At 46.8% G+C, this 25,692-nt stretch overlaps 18 non-coding genes across 18 annotated transcripts; all 18 read left to right on the top strand.

Moving 5' to 3' along the window:
- Positions 1–2,352: 2,352 nt before the first annotated feature.
- On the top strand, positions 2,353–2,424 carry trnak-cuu (transfer RNA lysine (anticodon CUU)). The gene has a single exon. It is a non-coding gene; the product is annotated as a tRNA-Lys (tRNA).
- An 830-nt stretch (positions 2,425–3,254) lies between these two features.
- Positions 3,255–3,327, top strand: trnak-cuu (transfer RNA lysine (anticodon CUU)). Its single transcript has one exon. It is a non-coding gene; the product is annotated as a tRNA-Lys (tRNA).
- A 604-nt stretch (positions 3,328–3,931) lies between these two features.
- On the top strand, positions 3,932–4,004 carry trnav-cac (transfer RNA valine (anticodon CAC)). Its single transcript has one exon. It is a non-coding gene; the product is annotated as a tRNA-Val (tRNA).
- Positions 4,005–6,215: 2,211 nt separating this feature from the next.
- On the top strand, positions 6,216–6,287 carry trnae-cuc (transfer RNA glutamic acid (anticodon CUC)). Its single transcript has one exon. It is a non-coding gene; the product is annotated as a tRNA-Glu (tRNA).
- An 831-nt stretch (positions 6,288–7,118) lies between these two features.
- Positions 7,119–7,191, top strand: trnak-cuu (transfer RNA lysine (anticodon CUU)). Its single transcript has one exon. It is a non-coding gene; the product is annotated as a tRNA-Lys (tRNA).
- Positions 7,192–7,795: 604 nt separating this feature from the next.
- trnav-cac (transfer RNA valine (anticodon CAC)) lies at positions 7,796–7,868 on the top strand. Its single transcript has one exon. It is a non-coding gene; the product is annotated as a tRNA-Val (tRNA).
- Positions 7,869–10,246: 2,378 nt separating this feature from the next.
- On the top strand, positions 10,247–10,318 carry trnae-cuc (transfer RNA glutamic acid (anticodon CUC)). Its single transcript has one exon. It is a non-coding gene; the product is annotated as a tRNA-Glu (tRNA).
- Positions 10,319–11,149: 831 nt separating this feature from the next.
- trnak-cuu (transfer RNA lysine (anticodon CUU)) lies at positions 11,150–11,222 on the top strand. Its single transcript has one exon. It is a non-coding gene; the product is annotated as a tRNA-Lys (tRNA).
- Positions 11,223–11,826: 604 nt separating this feature from the next.
- trnav-cac (transfer RNA valine (anticodon CAC)) lies at positions 11,827–11,899 on the top strand. The gene has a single exon. It is a non-coding gene; the product is annotated as a tRNA-Val (tRNA).
- Positions 11,900–14,274: 2,375 nt separating this feature from the next.
- On the top strand, positions 14,275–14,346 carry trnae-cuc (transfer RNA glutamic acid (anticodon CUC)). The gene has a single exon. It is a non-coding gene; the product is annotated as a tRNA-Glu (tRNA).
- Positions 14,347–15,175: 829 nt separating this feature from the next.
- On the top strand, positions 15,176–15,248 carry trnak-cuu (transfer RNA lysine (anticodon CUU)). The gene has a single exon. It is a non-coding gene; the product is annotated as a tRNA-Lys (tRNA).
- Positions 15,249–15,852: 604 nt separating this feature from the next.
- On the top strand, positions 15,853–15,925 carry trnav-cac (transfer RNA valine (anticodon CAC)). Its single transcript has one exon. It is a non-coding gene; the product is annotated as a tRNA-Val (tRNA).
- A 2,375-nt stretch (positions 15,926–18,300) lies between these two features.
- Positions 18,301–18,372, top strand: trnae-cuc (transfer RNA glutamic acid (anticodon CUC)). The gene has a single exon. It is a non-coding gene; the product is annotated as a tRNA-Glu (tRNA).
- An 829-nt stretch (positions 18,373–19,201) lies between these two features.
- trnak-cuu (transfer RNA lysine (anticodon CUU)) lies at positions 19,202–19,274 on the top strand. The gene has a single exon. It is a non-coding gene; the product is annotated as a tRNA-Lys (tRNA).
- A 604-nt stretch (positions 19,275–19,878) lies between these two features.
- On the top strand, positions 19,879–19,951 carry trnav-cac (transfer RNA valine (anticodon CAC)). The gene has a single exon. It is a non-coding gene; the product is annotated as a tRNA-Val (tRNA).
- A 2,375-nt stretch (positions 19,952–22,326) lies between these two features.
- Positions 22,327–22,398, top strand: trnae-cuc (transfer RNA glutamic acid (anticodon CUC)). Its single transcript has one exon. It is a non-coding gene; the product is annotated as a tRNA-Glu (tRNA).
- Positions 22,399–23,227: 829 nt separating this feature from the next.
- trnak-cuu (transfer RNA lysine (anticodon CUU)) lies at positions 23,228–23,300 on the top strand. Its single transcript has one exon. It is a non-coding gene; the product is annotated as a tRNA-Lys (tRNA).
- A 604-nt stretch (positions 23,301–23,904) lies between these two features.
- trnav-cac (transfer RNA valine (anticodon CAC)) lies at positions 23,905–23,977 on the top strand. Its single transcript has one exon. It is a non-coding gene; the product is annotated as a tRNA-Val (tRNA).
- The last annotated feature ends 1,715 nt before the right edge of the window (positions 23,978–25,692 follow it).

The raw sequence follows: 25,692 nt of genomic DNA, 5'->3' as shown, positions 1-25,692 counted from the left end.
GGAGGAGCGGTGAGAGATCGTGGTGGAGGAACGGTGAGAGATCGGGGTGGAGGAGTGACGAGAGGTCGTGTTGGAGGAACGGTGAGAGATCGGGGTGGAGGAACGGTGAGAGATCGTGGTGGAGGAGCGGTGAGAGATCGTGGTGGAGGAACGGTGAGAGATCGTGGTGGAGGAGCGGTGAGAGATCGTGGCGGAGGAGCGGTGAGAGATCGTGGTGGAGGAACGGTGAGAGATCGTGGTGGAGGAACGGTGAGAGATCGGGGTGGAGGAACGGTGAGAGATCGTGGTGGAGGAGCGGTGAGAGATCGTGGCGGAGGAGCAGTGAGAGATCGTGGTGGAGGAGCGGTGAGAGATCGTGGTGGAGGAACGGTGAGAGATCGTGGCGGAGGAACGGTGAGAGATCGGGGTGGAGGAGCGGTGAGAGATCGGGGTGGAGGAGCGGTGAGAGATCGTGGTGGAGGAACGGTGAGAGATTGTGTTGGAGGGACGGTGAGAGATCGGGGCGGAGGAACGGTGAGAGATCGTGGCGGAGGAACGGTGAGAGATCGTGGCGGAGGAACGGTGAGAGATCGTGGCGGAGGAACGGTGAGAGATCGTGGCGGAGGAACGGTGAGAGATCGTGGCGGAGGAACGGTGAGAGATCGTGGTGGAGGAACGGTGAGAGATCGGGGTGGAGGAACGGTGAGAGATCGTGGTGGAGGAACGGTGAGAGATCGTGGTGGAGGAACGGTGAGAGATCGGGGTGGAGGAACGGTGAGAGATCGTGGCGGAGGAACGGTGAGAGATCGGGGTGGAGGAGCGGTGAGTGATCGTGGTGGAGGAACGGTGAAAGATCGTGGTGGAGGAACGGTGAGAGATCGGGGTGGAGAAACGGTGAGAGATCGTGGTGGAGGAACGGTGAGAGATCGTGGTGGAGGAACGGTGAGAGATCGTGGCGGAGGAGTGACGAGAGGTCGTGTCGGAGGGACGGTGAGAGATCGGGGCGGAGGAACGGTGAGAGATCGTGGCGGAGGAACGGTGAGAGATCGTGGCGGAGGAACGGTGAGAGATCGTGGCGGAGGAACGGTGAGAGATCGTGGCGGAGGAACGGTGAGAGATCGTGGCGGAGGAACGGTGAGAGATCGTGGTGGAGGAACGGTGAGAGATCGTGGTGGAGGAACGGTGAGAGATCGGGGTGGAGGAACGGTGAGAGATCGTGGTGGAGGAACGGTGAGAGATCGTGGCGGAGGAACGGTGAGAGATCGGGGTGGAGGAACGGTGAGAGATTGTGGCGGAGGAACGGTGAGAGATCGGGGTGGAGGAGCGGTGAGTGATCGTGGTGGAGGAACGGTGAGAGATCGTGGTGGAGGAACGGTGAGAGATCGTGGTGGAGGAACGGTGAGAGATCGTGGTGGAGGAACGGTGAGAGATCATGGCGGAGGTGCGGCGAAGGTTAAACACAAGGGATGTTGGCAGAAATCAAAGTTGAGGCAACGTGTGTGTTGCGTATCTGTAAAGCATGCACTCCCAATTCCGCCACCAGGGAGCTCATCCCCTGAAGTCCCAAGGGATCCCAGCATCCCTTGGGAGCAGTGTATTTAAGCCGGCCCCTAAGGCCAGTTCCTCACTCTGGAGTGTCTTATGAAAGACTGAGGTCACTGTTACTTTAACCTCCCTGTGTGCAGCATCATCTGTGTTAGGACCACAATAACTGGCGACGAGAATACGAATCCAACACAAAGATGCAGCAAACTGTGGGCATCCTGGAGAAGTTCTCGGAGGGTGAGGACTGGGAAGCCTATGTCGAACGGCTAGACCAGTACTTTGTAGCCAACGAGCTGGACGGAGAAGGAAGCGCTGCAAAAAGGAGAGCGGTCCTCCTCACAGTCTGTGGGGCACCGACCTACAGCCTCATGAAGAATCTCTGGCTCTGGTGAAACCCACAGATAAGTCGTATGAGGAGCTGTGTACACTGGTTCTGGAGCATCTTAACCCGAGGGAGAGCATGCTATGGCGAGGTATCGGTTCTACACGTGCCAGCGATCTGAAGATCAGGAAGTGGTGAGCTACATCACCGAGCTAAGGCGACTTGTAGGACAATGTGAGTTTGATGGCTACCTGGAGCAAATGCTCAGAGACTTTTTTGTACTGGGCAATGGCCACGAGACCATCCTATGAAAACGATATCTGACCAAGACTGAAAGCTGTGTTGTGATGGTGTAAGGAGTGGATTTAACGAATCACTTCAAGGCGATCTGAAAGTGGCGTTAATTTATGATCACAGTTCCAATTTGTTTCAGTGTGAAACAAATGGATTGAAAAGGCCAATAATGTCACCAACTATAACGATGCAGTGAGCCAGTAGTGCTGGGTTCCCTGATGGTCTAGTGGTTAGGATTTGGTGCTCTTACCACCATAGCCTGGGTTTAATTCCCGGTCAGGGAAATTGTACTTTTAATTCAAAACCTTATAAAAAAATAGTTCATCTATTTTACACATCTATATGCATCTCCTGTGTAAAAAAAAAGAAGCATTGATTTAAACATCATTAATTAATTCATAACATTCTATTGTCATATGATATATTTTGCTCTGAGCATATGAGGAACTTTTCTCCCGATCCCATTGGGTTTAATTCTGGTAATCTGGTGCTGAAAGTGGAGATGTTTCCGCAGTGTAACGGTTAACACGTTGGCCTCACACGCAAATCATCGACACCATCAGAGGCAGTCCCTCGGGATCGAGGAGGGGCTTGCTTCCACTCCCAAAGTGAGTCCTTTGATGGCTGAACAGTCGGATACGAGAGCCACAGACCATGTTACAGGTGGGACAGACATACGTCGAGGGAAGGGGTGGGTGGGACTGGTTTGCCGCGTGCTCCTTCCGCTGCCTGCGCTTGGTCTCTTCATGCTCCTTGCGTCGAGACTCAAAGAGCTCAACGCCCTCCCCGATGGACTTTCTCCACCTCGGGCGGTCTGTGGCCAGGGTCTCCCAGGTGTCAGTGGTGATGTCGCACTTTACCAGGGGGGCTTTGAGGGTGTCCTTGTAACGTTTCCTCTGTCCTCCTTTGGCTCGTTTACCATGAAGGAGCTCCGCATAAAGCCGTAAACATAAACACGTAAGGATTAGGGGCCGGAGTAGGCCATTCGGCCCCTCGAGCCTGGTCCACCATTCAAGAAGACCCTGGCAGTTCTTCAACAGCAAGTTTAAACATCTGGGGCGGAGCCAACAGGCGCCTGGCTGCAATGAGCGATAAAAACCTGCATTGGACAGAAGCCTGGCTAGCTCAGTCGGTAGAGCATAAGACTCTTAATCTCAGGGTCGTGGGTTCGAGCCCCACGTTGGGCGATGACATTTCTTTTCATTGAATGTTGCTTTCATGGAAAACCTCTGACCGAAATGGCACAAAACAAAAATGTTCCTTTCAAAGTCATTAAACTCCCGAATTTCCGTGCCCCGCGATTCTCCTGAATCAGATGCCTCTAGTTTTGCCGACTCAATCCATGTACCTTTGCAATGTTGTGCTTCCAGCCACACTATGAAATGTGCCACTAACTTATCGAATCATGGAATGGTTACAGCACGGAAGGCCATTCGGCCCTTCGAGCCCGTGCCGACTCTCAGCGAGTCCCACTCCCCCGCCCTTTCCCCGGAGCCCTGCAATTGTTTTTCCTTCAGACACTTATCCAACTCCCGTCTGAAAGATAAGATTGGGTCTGTCTCCACCGCCCTTTCAAGCCGTGCATTCCAGATCCTAACCACTCGCTGCTAAATGGCCAGCTCCTGCTCCTATGTGTAAAGTCTGGGAAACACGAGATCAATTCCTGCCACACTCACAGCCTTCCGAAATATAGCACCGTCATTCTATTCTCGTCAAACCAGCTCCTGAAGTATCAGCCAGCTGTGTGGGTTAAAGCTCTGGTTATATACCTAAGATTACTTTAACCACAGTGTTTCTGTAGTGTAGCGGTTATCACGTTTGCCTCACACGCGAAAGGTCCCTGGTTCGAGCCCAGGCAGAAACATTATTTTGGAGACTATTTTTGCTGTGAAATAAATTGACCAAAAGTCGCCCCAGGTTCCTTGTCGCATGAGCACTGAACATTTTAAACCAGTCTCCTAAATACAGAGTGAGTAAAGTCAGAGAGGGGAGAAAACTTCATCAATGATTCAAAATCCTTCAATGATGAAAGTTCAGTTATTGAAGTTTCCTCTGTCCCTCAGTAACAATTCTACAAAACAACGCTGTCGGTTAATGAATGGGGAATAAAACAAATAATCTTCACCCACTCCCATCCCCCGACACACAGTTTAATTCGTTGCATGTCATTATTTTAAAGATTTTGAATGAAAGAGTTACTTTCTGAATCCGGGCTCCCTCTGTGAGCACCGCATCACTAAACGAGCAGGAAACACATTAAAGAGTTTACCACAATTGCTGACATTTCTGAGCTTTTTTCTTGTGTTTTTTCAGCTCTTCGTCTTTTTCAGCTCCTGACTGCAGATATTGCTGTGATTAAACCTCAACACAATGCAAGGTCTCACTGTTTCCCCGGTGTCAGGCAGAGATACACCTGCTGCACTCATTTATTTCATGTGACAGGACACAAAAGTTCAAAATCAACCTGCACTCAATGTGAGACCAACGTGATATCGGCTACACTGCAGCTCATCAAAGGGTGAGAAACCACTGAATATAAAGGATGAGCTGACAAATATCAGGGGCAGTGCAGTCTGGTCAATGTCAAACCCTCCTTTCTTATTCAGCAGTGGCATGATCGGGAGTCAGACACCACAAAGTTTAATTAAAGACACAAATACAAGTAACACTTGCAAATCTTCTCAGTGCAAAATTCTTTCAGTTTATTTGAAATGCTACTGCGTTGAATCTGCAAATACGCACGGTGGGATTTTATCTTCACTACTGATTGTATTTTGTGTGCATGGTAGGAATAACGGGTGCTGTTAAATTTGCCAAAAGTTGCCCCAGATTCGTGGTGTCATCGGCAATGAAGATTTTGAAGCAGAAAGCTAAAATACAGTGAGTAAAATGGGATATGGTTTTGGAGTTAAGATGCAAAGCACAGGCCAAATGATTGAAGTATGTCGTGTCCTTGAGATGGCATTTGTTTGATTGTGCAACAGAAGGTGAGGGGTTAATGAATGATGGTTTCCCGTGAAAGCAAGAGAAAAGTTTTCGAACAAACCAACCGGTGCCTGTCAGGTGAGCGCTGCTTGTGATACCTGGTGGGAATGGGCGGGGATTTGAAAGCCCCTTGTATTGCAGAACCTTCATATAGACGAACATCTCCAACTCACTGTGTAGGCCTCGTAGTGCAACGGTAGTGTGTCTGACTCCAGATCAGAAGATTGTGTGTTCAAATCATGTTGAGGTTCCTGTTCTTCTGGATATTGTTCTTCCAGAATTAATATTTCCTTTGCTGTGTTGCAAAAACCAGACCCTTGCTCCAAGGTCTGTCCCGGTGTCAGGCAGAGATTTTTTTTTTATTTAAAAAAATACTTTATTCATATAAAAATTTGTACAGTACATTCAAAAGCAGTTCAGTCCATTTATCTGTGGCCAATAATCCCATACACTACATTCGGGTGCTGACGGCAGTTCCGTTTGATATATTCCCTTGCTTTCCAGTTCCAGTACAATTCGGTACAATACGGGATACCTTGTAGTACATTCAACAAATTACATCACACGTGTCACTACACAGTACATGGAATGGGTGACGGTACATTTACACTTTTTTTCAACGTGCATCATGAAACAGACCTTACATTGTACACGGCACTACAGAGGTGTTTACAGATCATGGTGCTCCATGTACACAATGAAGAAGTTACAAGTACGGCCCGAGGGGAGTTTTATACTGATTCCTGCCCCTGGGTTTACCGTGTCAGAAGGGCTTTAAACTGTGACCCTTCCCCACCCTGCCTTTGCGGCAACTGCACCAATTTTAAGTGGGTCCCTCACCACGTAATCCTGGATCTTGGATTGCGCCAGTCTGCAACACGCAGACGTGGACATCTCCTTGCTCTGGAAGACCAGCAAGTTTCGGCAAGACCAAAGAGCGTCTTTGACCGAGTTAATGGCCCTCCAGCAGCAGGTGATGTCTGTCTCGGTGTGTGTCCCTGGGAACAGCCCGGAGAGCACAGAGTCCTGTGTTACGGAGCTGCTCGATGTGAACCTCGACACAACCACTGCATCTCTTTCCAAACCAGGTTCCCTGATGGTCTAGTGGTTAGGATTTGGTCCTCTCACTGCCATGGCCTGGGTTCAATTCCTGGTCAGGGAAATTGTACTTTTAATTCAAAACCTTATAAAAAAATAGTTCATCTATTTTACACATCTATATGCATCTCCTGTGTAAAAAAAAAGAAGCATTGATTTAAACATCATTAATTAATTCATAACATTCTATTGTCATATGATATATTTTGCTCTGAGCATATGAGGAACTTTTCTCCCGATCCCATTGGGTTTAATTCTGGTAATCTGGTGCTGAAAGTGGAGATGTTTCCGCAGTGTAACGGTTAACACGTTGGCCTCACACGCAAATCATCGACACCATCAGAGGCAGTCCCTCGGGATCGAGGAGGGGCTTGCTTCCACTCCCAAAGTGAGTCCTTTGATGGCTGAACAGTCGGATACGAGAGCCACAGACCATGTTACAGGTGGGACAGACATACGTCGAGGGAAGGGGTGGGTGGGACTGGTTTGCCGCGTGCTCCTTCCGCTGCCTGCGCTTGGTCTCTTCATGCTCCTTGCGTCGAGACTCAAAGAGCTCAACGCCCTCCCCGATGGACTTTCTCCACCTCGGGCGGTCTGTGGCCAGGGTCTCCCAGGTGTCAGTGGTGATGTCGCACTTTACCAGGGGGGCTTTGAGGGGTGTCCTTGTAACGTTTCCACTGTCCTCCTTTGGCTCGTTTACCATGAAGGAGTTCCGCATAAAGACGTAAACATAAACACGTAAGGATTAGGGGCCGGAGTAGGCCATTCGGCCCCTCGAGCCTGGTCCACCATTCAAGAAGACCCTGGCAGTTCTTCAACAGCAAGTTTAAACATCTGGGGCGGAGCCAACAGGCGCCTGGCTGCAATGAGCGATAAAAACCTGCATTGGACAGAAGCCTGGCTAGCTCAGTCGGTAGAGCATGAGACTCTTAATCTCAGGGTCGTGGGTTCGAGCCCCACGTTGGGCGATGACATTTCTTTTCATTGAATGTTGCTTTCATGGAAAACCTCTGACCGAAATGGCACAAAACAAAAATGTTCCTTTCAAAGTCATTAAACTCCCGAATTTCCGTGCCCCGCGATTCTCCTGAATCAGATGCCTCTAGTTTTGCCGACTCAATCCATGTCCCTTTGCAATGTTGTGCTTCCAGCCACACTATGAAATGTGCCACTAACTTATCGAATCATGGAATGGTTACAGCACGGAAGGCCATTCGGCCCTTCGAGCCCGTGCCGACTCTCAGCGAGTCCCACTCCCCCGCCCTTTCCCCGGAGCCCTGCAATTGTTTTTCCTTCAGACACTTATCCAACTCCCGTCTGAAAGATAAGATTGGGTCTGTCTCCACCGCCCTTTCAAGCCGTGCATTCCAGATCCTAACCACTCGCTGCTAAATGGCCAGCTCCTGCTCCTATGTGTAAAGTCTGGGAAACACGAGATCAATTCCTGCCACACTCACAGCCTTCCGAAATATAGCACCGTCATTCTATTCTCGTCAAACCAGCTCCTGAAGTCTCAGCCAGCTGTGTGGGTTAAAACTCTGGTTATATCCCTAAGATTAGCTTAACCACAGTGTTTCTGTAGTGTAGCGGTTATCACGTTTGCCTCACACGCGAAAGGTCCCTGGTTCGAGCCCAGGCAGAAACATTATTTTGGAGACTATTTTTGCTGTGAAATAAATTGACCAAAAGTCGCCCCAGGTTCCTTGTTGCATGAGCACTGAACATTTTAAACCAGTCTCCTAAATACAGAGTGAGTAAAGTCAGAGAGGGGAGAAAACTTCATCAATGATTCAAAATCCTTCAATGATGAAAGTTCAGTTATTGAAGTTTCCTCTGTCCCTCAGTAACAATTCTACAAAACATCGCTGTAGGTTAATGAATGGGGAATAAAACAAATAATCTTCACCCACCCCCATCCCCCGACACACGGTTTAATTCGTTGCATGTCATTATTTTAAAGATTTTGAATGAAAGAGTTACTTTCTGAATCCGGGCTCCCTCTGTGAGCACCGCATCACTAAACGAGCAGGAAACACATTAAAGAGTTTACCACAATTGCTGACATTTCTGAGCTTTTTTCTTGTGTTTTTTCAGCTCTTCGTCCTTTTCAGCTCCTGACTGCAGATATTGCTGTGATTAAACCTCAACACAATGCAAGGTCTCACTGTTTCCCTGGTGTCAGGCAGAGATACACCTGCTGCACTCATTTATTTCATGTGACAGGACACAAAAGTTCAAAATCAACCTGCACTCAATGTGAGACCAACGTGATATCCGCTACACTGCGGCCCATCAAAGGGTGAGAAACCACTGAATATAAAGGGTGAGCTGACAAATATCAGGGGCAGTGCAGTCTGGTCAACGTCAAACCCTCCTTTCTTATTCAGCAGTGGCATAGAAACATAGAAACATAGAAACATAGAAAATAGGTGCAGGAGTAGGCCATTCGGCCCTTCTAGCCTGCACCGCCATTCAATGAGTTCATGGCTGAACATTCAACTTCAGTACCCCATTCCTGCTTTCTCGCCATACCCCTTGATCCCCCTAGCAGTAAGGACCTCATGATCGGGAGTCAGACACCACAAAGTTTAATTAAAGACACAAATACAAGTAACACTTGCAAATCTTCTCAGTGTAAAATTCTTTCAGTTTATTTGAAATGCTACTGCGTTGAATCTGCAAATACGCACGGTGGGATTTTATCTTCACTACTGATTGTATTTTGTGTGCATGGTAGGAATAACGGGTGCTGTTAAATTTGCCAAAAGTTGCCCCAGATTCGTGGTGTCATCGGCAATGAAGATTTTGAACCAGAAAGCTAAAATACAGTGAGTAAAATGGGATATGGTTTTGGAGTTAAGATGCAAAGCACAGGCCAAATGATTGAAGTATGTCGTGTCCTTGAGATGGCATTTGTTTGATTGTGCAACAGAAGGTGAGGGGTTAATGAATGATGGTTTCCCGTGAAAGCAAGAGAAAAGTTTTCGAACAAAGCATCCGGTGCCTGTCAGGTCAGCGCTGCTTGTGATACCTGGTGGGAATGGGCGGGGATTTGAAAGCCCCTTGTATTGCAGAACCTTCATATAGACGAACATCTCTAACTCACTGTGTAGGCCTCGTAGTGCAACGGTAGTGTGTCTGACTCCAGATCAGAAGATTGTGTGTTCAAATCATGTTGAGGTTCCTGTTCTTCTGGATATTGTTCTTCCAGAATTAATATTTCCTTTGCTGTGTTGCAAAAACCAGACCCTTGCTCCAAGGTCTGTCCCGGTGTCAGGCAGAGATTTTTTTTTTATTTAAAAAAATACTTTATTCATATAAAAATTTGTACAGTACATTCAAAAGCAGTTCAGTCCATTTATCTGTGGCCAATAATCCCATACACTACATTCGGGTGCTGACGGCAGTTCCGTTTGATATATTCCCTTGCTTTCCAGTTCCAGTACAATTCGGTACAATACGGGATACCTTGTAGTACATTCAACAAATTACATCACACGTGTCACTACACAGTACATGGAATGGGTGACGGTACATTTACACTTTTTTTCAACGTGCATCATGAAACAGACCTTACATTGTACACGGCACTACAGAGGTGTTTACAGATCATGGTGCTCCATGTACACAATGAAGAAGTTACAAGTACGGCCCGAGGGGAGTTTTATACTGATTCCTGCCCCTGGGTTTACCGTGTCAGAAGGGCTTTAAACTGTGACCCTTCCCCACCCTGCCTTTGCGGCAACTGCACCAATTTTAAGTGGGTCCCTCACCACGTAATCCTGGATCTTGGATTGCGCCAGTCTGCAACACGCAGACGTGGACATCTCCTTGCTCTGGAAGACCAGCAAGTTTCGGCAAGACCAAAGAGCGTCTTTGACCGAGTTAATGGCCCTCCAGCAGCAGGTGATGTCTGTCTCGGTGTGTGTCCCTGGGAACAGCCCGGAGAGCACAGAGTCCTGTGTTACGGAGCTGCTCGATGTGAACCTCGACACAACCACTGCATCTCTTTCCAAACCAGGTTCCCTGATGGTCTAGTGGTTAGGATTTGGTCCTCTCACTGCCATGGCCTGGGTTCAATTCCTGGTCAGGGAAATTGTACTTTTAATTCAAAACCTTATAAAAAAATAGTTCATCTATTTTACACATCTATATGCATCTCCTGTGTAAAAAAAAAGAAGCATTGATTTAAACATCATTAATTAATTCATAACATTCTATTGTCATATGATATATTTTGCTCTGAGCATATGAGGAACTTTTCTCCCGATCCCATTGGGTTTAATTCTGGTAATCTGGTGCTGAAAGTGGAGATGTTTCCGCAGTGTAACGGTTAACACGTTGGCCTCACACGCAAATCATCGACACCATCAGAGGCAGTCCCTCGGGATCGAGGAGGGGCTTGCTTCCACTCCCAAAGTGAGTCCTTTGATGGCTGAACAGTCGGATACGAGAGCCACAGACCATGTTACAGGTGGGACAGACATACGTCGAGGGAAGGGGTGGGTGGGACTGGTTTGCCGCGTGCTCCTTCCGCTGCCTGCGCTTGGTCTCTTCATGCTCCTTGCGTCGAGACTCAAAGAGCTCAACGCCCTCCCCGATGGACTTTCTCCACCTCGGGCGGTCTGTGGCCAGGGTCTCCCAGGTGTCAGTGGTGATGTCGCACTTTACCAGGGGGGCTTTGAGGGGTGTCCTTGTAACGTTTCCACTGTCCTCCTTTGGCTCGTTTACCATGAAGGAGTTCCGCATAAAGACGTAAACATAAACACGTAAGGATTAGGGGCCGGAGTAGGCCATTCGGCCCCTCGAGCCTGGTCCACCATTCAAGAAGACCCTGGCAGTTCTTCAACAGCAAGTTTAAACATCTGGGGCGGAGCCAACAGGCGCCTGGCTGCAATGAGCGATAAAAACCTGCATTGGACAGAAGCCTGGCTAGCTCAGTCGGTAGAGCATGAGACTCTTAATCTCAGGGTCGTGGGTTCGAGCCCCACGTTGGGCGATGACATTTCTTTTCATTGAATGTTGCTTTCATGGAAAACCTCTGACCGAAATGGCACAAAACAAAAATGTTCCTTTCAAAGTCATTAAACTCCCGAATTTCCGTGCCCCGCGATTCTCCTGAATCAGATGCCTCTAGTTTTGCCGACTCAATCCATGTCCCTTTGCAATGTTGTGCTTCCAGCCACACTATGAAATGTGCCACTAACTTATCGAATCATGGAATGGTTACAGCACGGAAGGCCATTCGGCCCTTCGAGCCCGTGCCGACTCTCAGCGAGTCCCACTCCCCCGCCCTTTCCCCGGAGCCCTGCAATTGTTTTTCCTTCAGACACTTATCCAACTCCCGTCTGAAAGATAAGATTGGGTCTGTCTCCACCGCCCTTTCAAGCCGTGCATTCCAGATCCTAACCACTCGCTGCTAAATGGCCAGCTCCTGCTCCTATGTGTAAAGTCTGGGAAACACGAGATCAATTCCTGCCACACTCACAGCCTTCCGAAATATAGCACCGTCATTCTATTCTCGTCAAACCAGCTCCTGAAGTCTCAGCCAGCTGTGTGGGTTAAAACTCTGGTTATATCCCTAAGATTAGCTTAACCACAGTGTTTCTGTAGTGTAGCGGTTATCACGTTTGCCTCACACGCGAAAGGTCCCTGGTTCGAGCCCAGGCAGAAACATTATTTTGGAGACTATTTTTGCTGTGAAATAAATTGACCAAAAGTCGCCCCAGGTTCCTTGTTGCATGAGCACTGAACATTTTAAACCAGTCTCCTAAATACAGAGTGAGTAAAGTCAGAGAGGGGAGAAAACTTCATCAATGATTCAAAATCCTTCAATGATGAAAGTTCAGTTATTGAAGTTTCCTCTGTCCCTCAGTAACAATTCTACAAAACATCGCTGTAGGTTAATGAATGGGGAATAAAACAAATAATCTTCACCCACCCCCATCCCCCGACACACGGTTTAATTCGTTGCATGTCATTATTTTAAAGATTTTGAATGAAAGAGTTACTTTCTGAATCCGGGCTCCCTCTGTGAGCACCGCATCACTAAACGAGCAGGAAACACATTAAAGAGTTTACCACAATTGCTGACATTTCTGAGCTTTTTTCTTGTGTTTTTTCAGCTCTTCGTCCTTTTCAGCTCCTGACTGCAGATATTGCTGTGATTAAACCTCAACACAATGCAAGGTCTCACTGTTTCCCTGGTGTCAGGCAGAGATACACCTGCTGCACTCATTTATTTCATGTGACAGGACACAAAAGTTCAAAATCAACCTGCACTCAATGTGAGACCAACGTGATATCCGCTACACTGCGGCCCATCAAAGGGTGAGAAACCACTGAATATAAAGGGTGAGCTGACAAATATCAGGGGCAGTGCAGTCTGGTCAACGTCAAACCCTCCTTTCTTATTCAGCAGTGGCATAGAAACATAGAAACATAGAAACATAGAAAATAGGTGCAGGAGTAGGCCATTCGGCCCTTCTAGCCTGCACCGCCATTCAATGAGTTCATGGCTGAACATTCAACTTCAGTACCCCATTCCTGCTTTCTCGCCATACCCCTTGATCCCCCTAGCAGTAAGGACCTCATGATCGGGAGTCAGACACCACAAAGTTTAATTAAAGACACAAATACAAGTAACACTTGCAAATCTTCTCAGTGTAAAATTCTTTCAGTTTATTTGAAATGCTACTGCGTTGAATCTGCAAATACGCACGGTGGGATTTTATCTTCACTACTGATTGTATTTTGTGTGCATGGTAGGAATAACGGGTGCTGTTAAATTTGCCAAAAGTTGCCCCAGATTCGTGGTGTCATCGGCAATGAAGATTTTGAACCAGAAAGCTAAAATACAGTGAGTAAAATGGGATATGGTTTTGGAGTTAAGATGCAAAGCACAGGCCAAATGATTGAAGTATGTCGTGTCCCTGAGTTAGCATTTGTTTGATTGTGCAACAGAAGGTGAGGGGTTAATGAATGATGGTTTCCCGTGAAAGCAAGAGAAAAGTTTTCGAACAAACCAACCGGTGCCTGTCAGGTGAGCGCTGCTTGTGATACCTGGTGGGAATGGGCGGGGATTTGAAAGCCCCTTGTATTGCAGAACCTTCATATAGACGAACATCTCCAACTCACTGTGTAGGCCTCGTAGTGCGACGGTAGTGTGTCTGACTCCAGATCAGAAGATTGTGTGTTCAAATCATGTTGAGGTTCCTGTTCTTCTGGATATTGTTCTTCCAGAATTAATATTTCCTTTGCTGTGTTGCAAAAACCAGACCCTTGCTCCAAGGTCTGTCCCGGTGTCAGGCAGAGATTTTTTTTTATTTAAAAAAATACTTTATTCATATAAAAATTTGTACAGTACATTCAAAAGCAGTTCAGTCCATTTATCTGTGGCCAATAATCCCATACACTACATTCGGGTGCTGACGGCAGTTCCGTTTGATATATTCCCTTGCTTTCCAGTTCCAGTACAATTCGGTACAATATGGGATACCTTGTAGTACATTCAACAAATTACATCACACGTGTCACTACACAGTACATGGAATGGGTGACGGTACATTTACACTTTTTTTCAACGTGCATCATGAAACAGACCTTACATTGTACACGGCACTACAGAGGTGTTTACAGATCATGGTGCTCCATGTACACAATGAAGAAGTTACAAGTACGGCCCGAGGGGAGTTTTATACTGATTCCTGCCCCTGGGTTTACCGTGTCAGAAGGGCTTTAAACTGTGACCCTTCCCCACCCTGCCTTTGCGGCAACTGCACCAATTTTAAGTGGGTCCCTCACCACGTAATCCTGGATCTTGGATTACGCCAGTCTGCAACACGCAGACGTGGACATCTCCTTGCTCTGGAAGACCAGCAAGTTTCGGCAAGACCAAAGAGCGTCTTTGACCGAGTTAATGGCCCTCCAGCAGCAGGTGATGTCTGTCTCGGTGTGTCCTTGGGAACAGCCCGGAGAGCACAGAGTCCTGTGTTACAGAGCTGCTCGATGTGAACCTCGACACAACCACTGCATCTCTTTCCAAACCAGGTTCCCTGATGGTCTAGTGGTTAGGATTTGGTCCTCTCACTGCCACGGCCTGGGTTCAATTCCCGGTCAGGGAAATTGTACTTTTAATTCAAAACCTTATAAAAAAATAGTTCATCTATTTTACACATCTATATGCATCTCCTGTGTAAAAAAAAAGAAGCATTGATTTAAACATCATTAATTAATTCATAACATTCTATTGTCATATGATATATTTTGCTCTGAGCATATGAGGAACTTTTCTCCCGATCCCATTGGGTTTAATTCTGGTAATCTGGTGCTGAAAGTGGAGATGTTTCCGCAGTGTAACGGTTAACACGTTGGCCTCACACGCAAATCATCGACACCATCAGAGGCAGTCCCTCGGGATCGAGGAGAACTTGCTTCCACTCCCAAAGTGAGTCCTTTGATGGCTGAACAGTCGGATACGAGAGCCACAGACCCTGTTACAGGTGGGACAGACATACGTCGAGGGAAGGGGTGGGTGGGACTGGTTTGCCGCGTGCTCCTTCCGCTGCCTGCGCTTGGTCTCTTCATGCTCCTTGCGTCGAGACTCAAAGAGCTCAACGCCCTCCCAGATGGACTTTCTCCACCTCGGGCGGTCTGTGGCCAGGGTCTCCCAGGTGTCAGTGGTGATGTCACACTTTACCAGGGGGGCTTTGAGGGTGTCCTTGTAACGTTTCCTCTGTCCTCCTTTGGCTCGTTTACCATGAAGGAGTTCCGCATAAAGACGTAAACATAAACACGTAAGGATTAGGGGCCGGAGTAGGCCATTCGGCCCCTCGAGCCTGGTCCACCATTCAAGAAGACCCTGGCAGTTCTTCAACAGCAAGTTGAAACATCTGGGGCGGAGCCAACAGGCGCCTGGCTGCAATGAGCGATAAAAACCTGCATTGGACAGAAGCCTGGCTAGCTCAGTCGGTAGAGCATGAGACTCTTAATCTCAGGGTCGTGGGTTCGAGCCCCACGTTGGGCGATGACATTTCTTTTCATTGAATGTTGCTTTCATGGAAAACCTCTGACCGAAACGGCACTAAACAAAAATGTTCCTTTCAAAGTCATTAAACTCCCGAATTTCCGTGCCCCGCGATTCTCCTGAATCAGATGCCTCTAGTTTTGCCGACTCAATCCATGTCCCTTTGCAATGTTGTGCTTCCAGCCACACTATAAAATGTGCCACTAACTTATCGAATCATGGAATGGTTACAGCACGGAAGGCCATTCGGCCCTTCGAGCCCGTGCCGACTCTCAGCGAGTCCCACTCCCCCGCCCTTTCCCCGGAGCCCTGCAATTGTTTTTCCTTCAGACACTTATCCAACTCCCGTCTGAAAGATAAGATTGGGTCTGTCTCCACCGCCCTTTCAAGCCGTGCATTCCAGATCCTAACCACTCGCTGCGAAATGGCCAGCTCCTGTTCCTATGTGTAAAGTCTGGGAAACACGAGATCAATTCCTGCCACACTCACAGCCTTCCGAAATATAGCACCGACATTCTATTCTCGTCAAACCAGCTCCTGAAGTATAGTCCAGCTGTGTGGGTTAAAGCTCTGGTTATGTACCTAAGATTAGCTTAACCACAGTGTTTCTGTAGTGTAGCGGTTATCACGTTCGCCTCACACGCGAAAGGTCCCTGGTTCGAGCCCAGGCAGAAACATTATTTTGGAGACTATTTTTGCTGTGAAATAAATTGACCAAAAGTCGCCCCAGGTTCCTTGTTGCATGAGCACTGAACATTTTAAACCAGTCTCCTAAATACAGAGTGAGTAAAGTCAGAGAGGGGAGAAAACTTCATCAATGATTCAAAATCCTTCAATGATGAAAGTTCAGTTATTGAAGTTTCCTCTGTCCCTCAGTAACAATTCTACAAAACATCGCTGTAGGTTAATGAATGGGGAATAAAACAAATAATCTTCACCCACCCCCATCCCCCGACACACGGTTTAATTCGTTGCATGTCATTATTTTAAAGATTTTGAATGAAAGAGTTACTTTCTGAATCCGGGCTCCCTCTGTGAGCACCGCATCACTAAACGAGCAGGAAACACATTAAAGAGTTTACCACAATTGCTGACATTTCTGAGCTTTTTTCTTGTGTTTTTTCAGCTCTTCGTCCTTTTCAGCTCCTGACTGCAGATATTGCTGTGATTAAACCTCAACACAATGCAAGGTCTCACTGTTTCCCCGGTGTCAGGCAGAGATACACCTGCTGCACTCATTTATTTCATGTGACAGGACACAAAAGTTCAAAATCAACCTGCACTCAATGTGAGACCAACGTGATATCCGCTACACTGCGGCCCATCAAAGGGTGAGAAACCACTGAATATAAAGGGTGAGCTGACAAATATCAGGGGCAGTGCAGTCTGGTCAACGTCAAACCCTCCTTTCTTATTCAGCAGTGGCATAGAAACATAGAAACATAGAAACATAGAAAATAGGTGCAGGAGTAGGCCATTCGGCCCTTCTAGCCTGCACCGCCATTCAATGAGTTCATGGCTGAACATTCAACTTCAGTACCCCATTCCTGCTTTCTCGCCATACCCCTTGATCCCCCTAGCAGTAAGGACCTCATGATCGGGAGTCAGACACCACAAAGTTTAATTAAAGACACAAATACAAGTAACACTTGCAAATCTTCTCAGTGTAAAATTCTTTCAGTTTATTTGAAATGCTACTGCGTTGAATCTGCAAATACGCACGGTGGGATTTTATCTTCACTACTGATTGTATTTTGTGTGCATGGTAGGAATAACGGGTGCTGTTAAATTTGCCAAAAGTTGCCCCAGATTCGTGGTGTCATCGGCAATGAAGACTTTGAACCAGAAAGCTAAAATACAGTGAGTAAAATGGGATATGGTTTTGGAGTTAAGATGCAAAGCACAGGCCAAATGATTGAAGTATGTCGTGTCCCTGAGTTAGCATTTGTTTGATTGTGCAACAGAAGGTGAGGGGTTAATGAATGATGGTTTCCCGTGAAAGCAAGAGAAAAGTTTTCGAACAAACCAACCGGTGCCTGTCAGGTGAGCGCTGCTTGTGATACCTGGTGGGAATGGGCGGGGATTTGAAAGCCCCTTGTATTGCAGAACCTTCATATAGACGAACATCTCCAACTCACTGTGTAGGCCTCGTAGTGCAACGGTAGTGTGTCTGACTCCAGATCAGAAGATTGTGTGTTCAAATCATGTTGAGGTTCCTGTTCTTCTGGATATTGTTCTTCCAGAATTAATATTTCCTTTGCTGTGTTGCAAAAACCAGACCCTTGCTCCAAGGTCTGTCCCGGTGTCAGGCAGAGATTATTTTTTATTTAAAAAAATACTTTATTCATATAAAAATTTGTACAGTACATTCAAAAGCAGTTCAGTCCATTTATCTGTGGCCAATAATCCCATACACTACATTCGGGTGCTGACGGCAGTTCCGTTTGATATATTCCCTTGCTTTCCAGTTCCAGTACAATTCGGTACAATACGGGATACCTTGTAGTACATTCAACAAATTACATCACACGTGTCACTACACAGTACATGGAATGGGTGACGGTACATTTACACTTTTTTTCAACGTGCATCATGAAACAGACCTTACATTGTACACGGCACTACAGAGGTGTTTACAGATCATGGTGCTCCATGCACACAATGAAGAAGTTACAAGTACGGCCCGAGGGGAGTTTTATACTGATTCCTGCCCCTGGGTTTACCGTGTCAGAAGGGCTTTAAACTGTGACCCTTCCCCACCCTGCCTTTGCGGCAACTGCACCAATTTTAAGTGGGTCCCTCACCACGTAATCCTGGATCTTGGATTGCGCCAGTCTGCAACACGCAGACGTGGACATCTCCTTGCTCTGGAAGACCAGCAAGTTTCGGCAAGACCAAAGAGCGTCTTTGACCGAGTTAATGGCCCTCCAGCAGCAGGTGATGTCTGTCTCGGTGTGTCCTTGGGAACAGCCCGGAGAGCACAGAGTCCTGTGTTACGGAGCTGCTCGATGTGAACCTCGACACAACCACTGCATCTCTTTCCAAACCAGGTTCCCTGATGGTCTAGTGGTTAGGATTTGGTCCTCTCACTGCCACGGCCTGGGTTCAATTCCCGGTCAGGGAAATTGTACTTTTAATTCAAAACCTTATAAAAAAATAGTTCATCTATTTTACACATCTATATGCATCTCCTGTGTAAAAAAAAAGAAGCATTGATTTAAACATCATTAATTAATTCATAACATTCTATTGTCATATGATATATTTTGCTCTGAGCATATGAGGAACTTTTCTCCCGATCCCATTGGGTTTAATTCTGGTAATCTGGTGCTGAAAGTGGAGATGTTTCCGCAGTGTAACGGTTAACACGTTGGCCTCACACGCAAATCATCGACACCATCAGAGGCAGTCCCTCGGGATCGAGGAGAACTTGCTTCCACTCCCAAAGTGAGTCCTTTGATGGCTGAACAGTCGGATACGAGAGCCACAGACCCTGTTACAGGTGGGACAGACATACGTCGAGGGAAGGGGTGGGTGGGACTGGTTTGCCGCGTGCTCCTTCCGCTGCCTGCGCTTGGTCTCTTCATGCTCCTTGCGTCGAGACTCAAAGAGCTCAACGCCCTCCCAGATGGACTTTCTCCACCTCGGGCGGTCTGTGGCCAGGGTCTCCCAGGTGTCAGTGGTGATGTCACACTTTACCAGGGGGGCTTTGAGGGTGTCCTTGTAACGTTTCCTCTGTCCTCCTTTGGCTCGTTTACCATGAAGGAGTTCCGCATAAAGACGTAAACATAAACACGTAAGGATTAGGGGCCGGAGTAGGCCATTCGGCCCCTCGAGCCTGGTCCACCATTCAAGAAGACCCTGGCAGTTCTTCAACAGCAAGTTGAAACATCTGGGGCGGAGCCAACAGGCGCCTGGCTGCAATGAGCGATAAAAACCTGCATTGGACAGAAGCCTGGCTAGCTCAGTCGGTAGAGCATGAGACTCTTAATCTCAGGGTCGTGGGTTCGAGCCCCACGTTGGGCGATGACATTTCTTTTCATTGAATGTTGCTTTCATGGAAAACCTCTGACCGAAACGGCACTAAACAAAAATGTTCCTTTCAAAGTCATTAAACTCCCGAATTTCCGTGCCCCGCGATTCTCCTGAATCAGATGCCTCTAGTTTTGCCGACTCAATCCATGTCCCTTTGCAATGTTGTGCTTCCAGCCACACTATAAAATGTGCCACTAACTTATCGAATCATGGAATGGTTACAGCACGGAAGGCCATTCGGCCCTTCGAGCCCGTGCCGACTCTCAGCGAGTCCCACTCCCCCGCCCTTTCCCCGGAGCCCTGCAATTGTTTTTCCTTCAGACACTTATCCAACTCCCGTCTGAAAGATAAGATTGGGTCTGTCTCCACCGCCCTTTCAAGCCGTGCATTCCAGATCCTAACCACTCGCTGCGAAATGGCCAGCTCCTGTTCCTATGTGTAAAGTCTGGGAAACACGAGATCAATTCCTGCCACACTCACAGCCTTCCGAAATATAGCACCGACATTCTATTCTCGTCAAACCAGCTCCTGAAGTATAGTCCAGCTGTGTGGGTTAAAGCTCTGGTTATGTACCTAAGATTAGCTTAACCACAGTGTTTCTGTAGTGTAGCGGTTATCACGTTCGCCTCACACGCGAAAGGTCCCTGGTTCGAGCCCAGGCAGAAACATTATTTTGGAGACTATTTTTGCTGTGAAATAAATTGACCAAAAGTCGCCCCAGGTTCCTTGTTGCATGAGCACTGAACATTTTAAACCAGTCTCCTAAATACAGAGTGAGTAAAGTCAGAGAGGGGAGAAAACTTCATCAATGATTCAAAATCCTTCAATGATGAAAGTTCAGTTATTGAAGTTTCCTCTGTCCCTCAGTAACAATTCTACAAAACATCGCTGTAGGTTAATGAATGGGGAATAAAACAAATAATCTTCACCCACCCCCATCCCCCGACACACGGTTTAATTCGTTGCATGTCATTATTTTAAAGATTTTGAATGAAAGAGTTACTTTCTGAATCCGGGCTCCCTCTGTGAGCACCGCATCACTAAACGAGCAGGAAACACATTAAAGAGTTTACCACAATTGCTGACATTTCTGAGCTTTTTTCTTGTGTTTTTTCAGCTCTTCGTCCTTTTCAGCTCCTGACTGCAGATATTGCTGTGATTAAACCTCAACACAATGCAAGGTCTCACTGTTTCCCCGGTGTCAGGCAGAGATACACCTGCTGCACTCATTTATTTCATGTGACAGGACACAAAAGTTCAAAATCAACCTGCACTCAATGTGAGACCAACGTGATATCCGCTACACTGCGGCCCATCAAAGGGTGAGAAACCACTGAATATAAAGGGTGAGCTGACAAATATCAGGGGCAGTGCAGTCTGGTCAACGTCAAACCCTCCTTTCTTATTCAGCAGTGGCATAGAAACATAGAAACATAGAAACATAGAAAATAGGTGCAGGAGTAGGCCATTCGGCCCTTCTAGCCTGCACCGCCATTCAATGAGTTCATGGCTGAACATTCAACTTCAGTACCCCATTCCTGCTTTCTCGCCATACCCCTTGATCCCCCTAGCAGTAAGGACCTCATGATCGGGAGTCAGACACCACAAAGTTTAATTAAAGACACAAATACAAGTAACACTTGCAAATCTTCTCAGTGTAAAATTCTTTCAGTTTATTTGAAATGCTACTGCGTTGAATCTGCAAATACGCACGGTGGGATTTTATCTTCACTACTGATTGTATTTTGTGTGCATGGTAGGAATAACGGGTGCTGTTAAATTTGCCAAAAGTTGCCCCAGATTCGTGGTGTCATCGGCAATGAAGATTTTGAACCAGAAAGCTAAAATACAGTGAGTAAAATGGGATATGGTTTTGGAGTTAAGATGCAAAGCACAGGCCAAATGATTGAAGTATGTCGTGTCCCTGAGTTAGCATTTGTTTGATTGTGCAACAGAAGGTGAGGGGTTAATGAATGATGGTTTCCCGTGAAAGCAAGAGAAAAGTTTTCGAACAAACCAACCGGTGCCTGTCAGGTGAGCGCTGCTTGTGATACCTGGTGGGAATGGGCGGGGATTTGAAAGCCCCTTGTATTGCAGAACCTTCATATAGACGAACATCTCCAACTCACTGTGTAGGCCTCGTAGTGCAACGGTAGTGTGTCTGACTCCAGATCAGAAGATTGTGTGTTCAAATCATGTTGAGGTTCCTGTTCTTCTGGATATTGTTCTTCCAGAATTAATATTTCCTTTGCTGTGTTGCAAAAACCAGACCCTTGCTCCAAGGTCTGTCCCGGTGTCAGGCAGAGATTATTTTTTATTTAAAAAAATACTTTATTCATATAAAAATTTGTACAGTACATTCAAAAGCAGTTCAGTCCATTTATCTGTGGCCAATAATCCCATACACTACATTCGGGTGCTGACGGCAGTTCCGTTTGATATATTCCCTTGCTTTCCAGTTCCAGTACAATTCGGTACAATACGGGATACCTTGTAGTACATTCAACAAATTACATCACACGTGTCACTACACAGTACATGGAATGGGTGACGGTACATTTACACTTTTTTTCAACGTGCATCATGAAACAGACCTTACATTGTACACGGCACTACAGAGGTGTTTACAGATCATGGTGCTCCATGCACACAATGAAGAAGTTACAAGTACGGCCCGAGGGGAGTTTTATACTGATTCCTGCCCCTGGGTTTACCGTGTCAGAAGGGCTTTAAACTGTGACCCTTCCCCACCCTGCCTTTGCGGCAACTGCACCAATTTTAAGTGGGTCCCTCACCACGTAATCCTGGATCTTGGATTGCGCCAGTCTGCAACACGCAGACGTGGACATCTCCTTGCTCTGGAAGACCAGCAAGTTTCGGCAAGACCAAAGAGCGTCTTTGACCGAGTTAATGGCCCTCCAGCAGCAGGTGATGTCTGTCTCGGTGTGTCCTTGGGAACAGCCCGGAGAGCACAGAGTCCTGTGTTACGGAGCTGCTCGATGTGAACCTCGACACAACCACTGCATCTCTTTCCAAACCAGGTTCCCTGATGGTCTAGTGGTTAGGATTTGGTCCTCTCACTGCCACGGCCTGGGTTCAATTCCCGGTCAGGGAAATTGTACTTTTAATTCAAAACCTTATAAAAAAATAGTTCATCTATTTTACACATCTATATGCATCTCCTGTGTAAAAAAAAAGAAGCATTGATTTAAACATCATTAATTAATTCATAACATTCTATTGTCATATGATATATTTTGCTCTGAGCATATGAGGAACTTTTCTCCCGATCCCATTGGGTTTAATTCTGGTAATCTGGTGCTGAAAGTGGAGATGTTTCCGCAGTGTAACGGTTAACACGTTGGCCTCACACGCAAATCATCGACACCATCAGAGGCAGTCCCTCGGGATCGAGGAGAACTTGCTTCCACTCCCAAAGTGAGTCCTTTGATGGCTGAACAGTCGGATACGAGAGCCACAGACCATGTTACAGGTGGGACAGACATAAGTCGAGGGAAGGGGTGGGTGGGACTGGTTTGCCGCGTGCTCCTTCCGCTGCCTGCGCTTGGTCTCTTCATGCTCCTTGCGTCGAGACTCAAAGAGCTCAACGCCCTCCCAGATGGACTTTCTCCACCTCGGGCGGTCTGTGGCCAGGGTCTCCCAGGTGTCAGTGGTGATGTCACACTTTACCAGGGGGGCTTTGAGGGTGTCCTTGTAACGTTTCCTCTGTCCTCCTTTGGCTCGTTTACCATGAAGGAGTTCCGCATAAAGACGTAAACATAAACACGTAAGGATTAGGGGCCGGAGTAGGCCATTCGGCCCCTCGAGCCTGGTCCACCATTCAAGAAGACCCTGGCAGTTCTTCAACAGCAAGTTGAAACATCTGGGGCGGAGCCAACAGGCGCCTGGCTGCAATGAGCGATAAAAACCTGCATTGGACAGAAGCCTGGCTAGCTCAGTCGGTAGAGCATGAGACTCTTAATCTCAGGGTCGTGGGTTCGAGCCCCACGTTGGGCGATGACATTTCTTTTCATTGAATGTTGCTTTCATGGAAAACCTCTGACCGAAACGGCACTAAACAAAAATGTTCCTTTCAAAGTCATTAAACTCCCGAATTTCCGTGCCCCGCGATTCTCCTGAATCAGATGCCTCTAGTTTTGCCGACTCAATCCATGTCCCTTTGCAATGTTGTGCTTCCAGCCACACTATAAAATGTGCCACTAACTTATCGAATCATGGAATGGTTACAGCACGGAAGGCCATTCGGCCCTTCGAGCCCGTGCCGACTCTCAGCGAGTCCCACTCCCCCGCCCTTTCCCCGGAGCCCTGCAATTGTTTTTCCTTCAGACACTTATCCAACTCCCGTCTGAAAGATAAGATTGGGTCTGTCTCCACCGCCCTTTCAAGCCGTGCATTCCAGATCCTAACCACTCGCTGCTAAATGGCCAGCTCCTGTTCCTATGTGTAAAGTCTGGGAAACACGAGATCAATTCCTGCCACACTCACAGCCTTCCGAAATATAGCACCGACATTCTATTCTCGTCAAACCAGCTCCTGAAGTATAGTCCAGCTGTGTGGGTTAAAGCTCTGGTTATGTACCTAAGATTAGCTTAACCACAGTGTTTCTGTAGTGTAGCGGTTATCACGTTCGCCTCACACGCGAAAGGTCCCTGGTTCGAGCCCAGGCAGAAACATTATTTTGGAGACTATTTTTGCTGTGAAATAAATTGACCAAAAGTCGCCCCAGGTTCCTTGTTGCATGAGCACTGAACATTTTAAACCAGTCTCCTAAATACAGAGTGAGTAAAGTCAGAGAGGGGAGAAAACTTCATCAATGATTCAAAATCCTTCAATGATGAAAGTTCAGTTATTGAAGTTTCCTCTGTCCCTCAGTAACAATTCTACAAAACATCGCTGTAGGTTAATGAATGGGGAATAAAACAAATAATCTTCACCCACCCCCATCCCCCGACACACGGTTTAATTCGTTGCATGTCATTATTTTAAAGATTTTGAATGAAAGAGTTACTTTCTGAATCCGGGCTCCCTCTGTGAGCACCGCATCACTAAACGAGCAGGAAACACATTAAAGAGTTTACCACAATTGCTGACATTTCTGAGCTTTTTTCTTGTGTTTTTTCAGCTCTTCGTCCTTTTCAGCTCCTGACTGCAGATATTGCTGTGATTAAACCTCAACACAATGCAAGGTCTCACTGTTTCCCCGGTGTCAGGCAGAGATACACCTGCTGCACTCATTTATTTCATGTGACAGGACACAAAAGTTCAAAATCAACCTGCACTCAATGTGAGACCAACGTGATATCCGCTACACTGCGGCCCATCAAAGGGTGAGAAACCACTGAATATAAAGGGTGAGCTGACAAATATCAGGGGCAGTGCAGTCTGGTCAACGTCAAACCCTCCTTTCTTATTCAGCAGTGGCATAGAAACATAGAAACATAGAAACATAGAAAATAGGTGCAGGAGTAGGCCATTCGGCCCTTCTAGCCTGCACCGCCATTCAATGAGTTCATGGCTGAACATTCAACTTCAGTACCCCATTCCTGCTTTCTCGCCATACCCCTTGATCCCCCTAGCAGTAAGGACCTCATGATCGGGAGTCAGACACCACAAAGTTTAATTAAAGACACAAATACAAGTAACACTTGCAAATCTTCTCAGTGTAAAATTCTTTCAGTTTATTTGAAATGCTACTGCGTTGAATCTGCAAATACGCACGGTGGGATTTTATCTTCACTACTGATTGTATTTTGTGTGCATGGTAGGAATAACGGGTGCTGTTAAATTTGCCAAAAGTTGCCCCAGATTCGTGGTGTCATCGGCAATGAAGACTTTGAACCAGAAAGCTAAAATACAGTGAGTAAAATGGGATATGGTTTTGGAGTTAAGATGCAAAGCACAGGCCAAATGATTGAAGTATGTCGTGTCCCTGAGTTAGCATTTGTTTGATTGTGCAACAGAAGGTGAGGGGTTAATGAATGATGGTTTCCCGTGAAAGCAAGAGAAAAGTTTTCGAACAAACCAACCGGTGCCTGTCAGGTGAGCGCTGCTTGTGATACCTGGTGGGAATGGGCGGGGATTTGAAAGCCCCTTGTATTGCAGAACCTTCATATAGACGAACATCTCCAACTCACTGTGTAGGCCTCGTAGTGCAACGGTAGTGTGTCTGACTCCAGATCAGAAGATTGTGTGTTCAAATCATGTTGAGGTTCCTGTTCTTCTGGATATTGTTCTTCCAGAATTAATATTTCCTTTGCTGTGTTGCAAAAACCAGACCCTTGCTCCAAGGTCTGTCCCGGTGTCAGGCAGAGATTATTTTTTATTTAAAAAAATACTTTATTCATATAAAAATTTGTACAGTACATTCAAAAGCAGTTCAGTCCATTTA

This window comes from Pristiophorus japonicus, chromosome 20, assembly GCF_044704955.1.
Source record: "Pristiophorus japonicus isolate sPriJap1 chromosome 20, sPriJap1.hap1, whole genome shotgun sequence".
Taxonomy (NCBI): domain Eukaryota; kingdom Metazoa; phylum Chordata; class Chondrichthyes; family Pristiophoridae; genus Pristiophorus; species Pristiophorus japonicus.
Note: the sequence above shows the minus strand (reverse complement) of the source record. Positions and strands in the feature narration are given on the sequence as shown.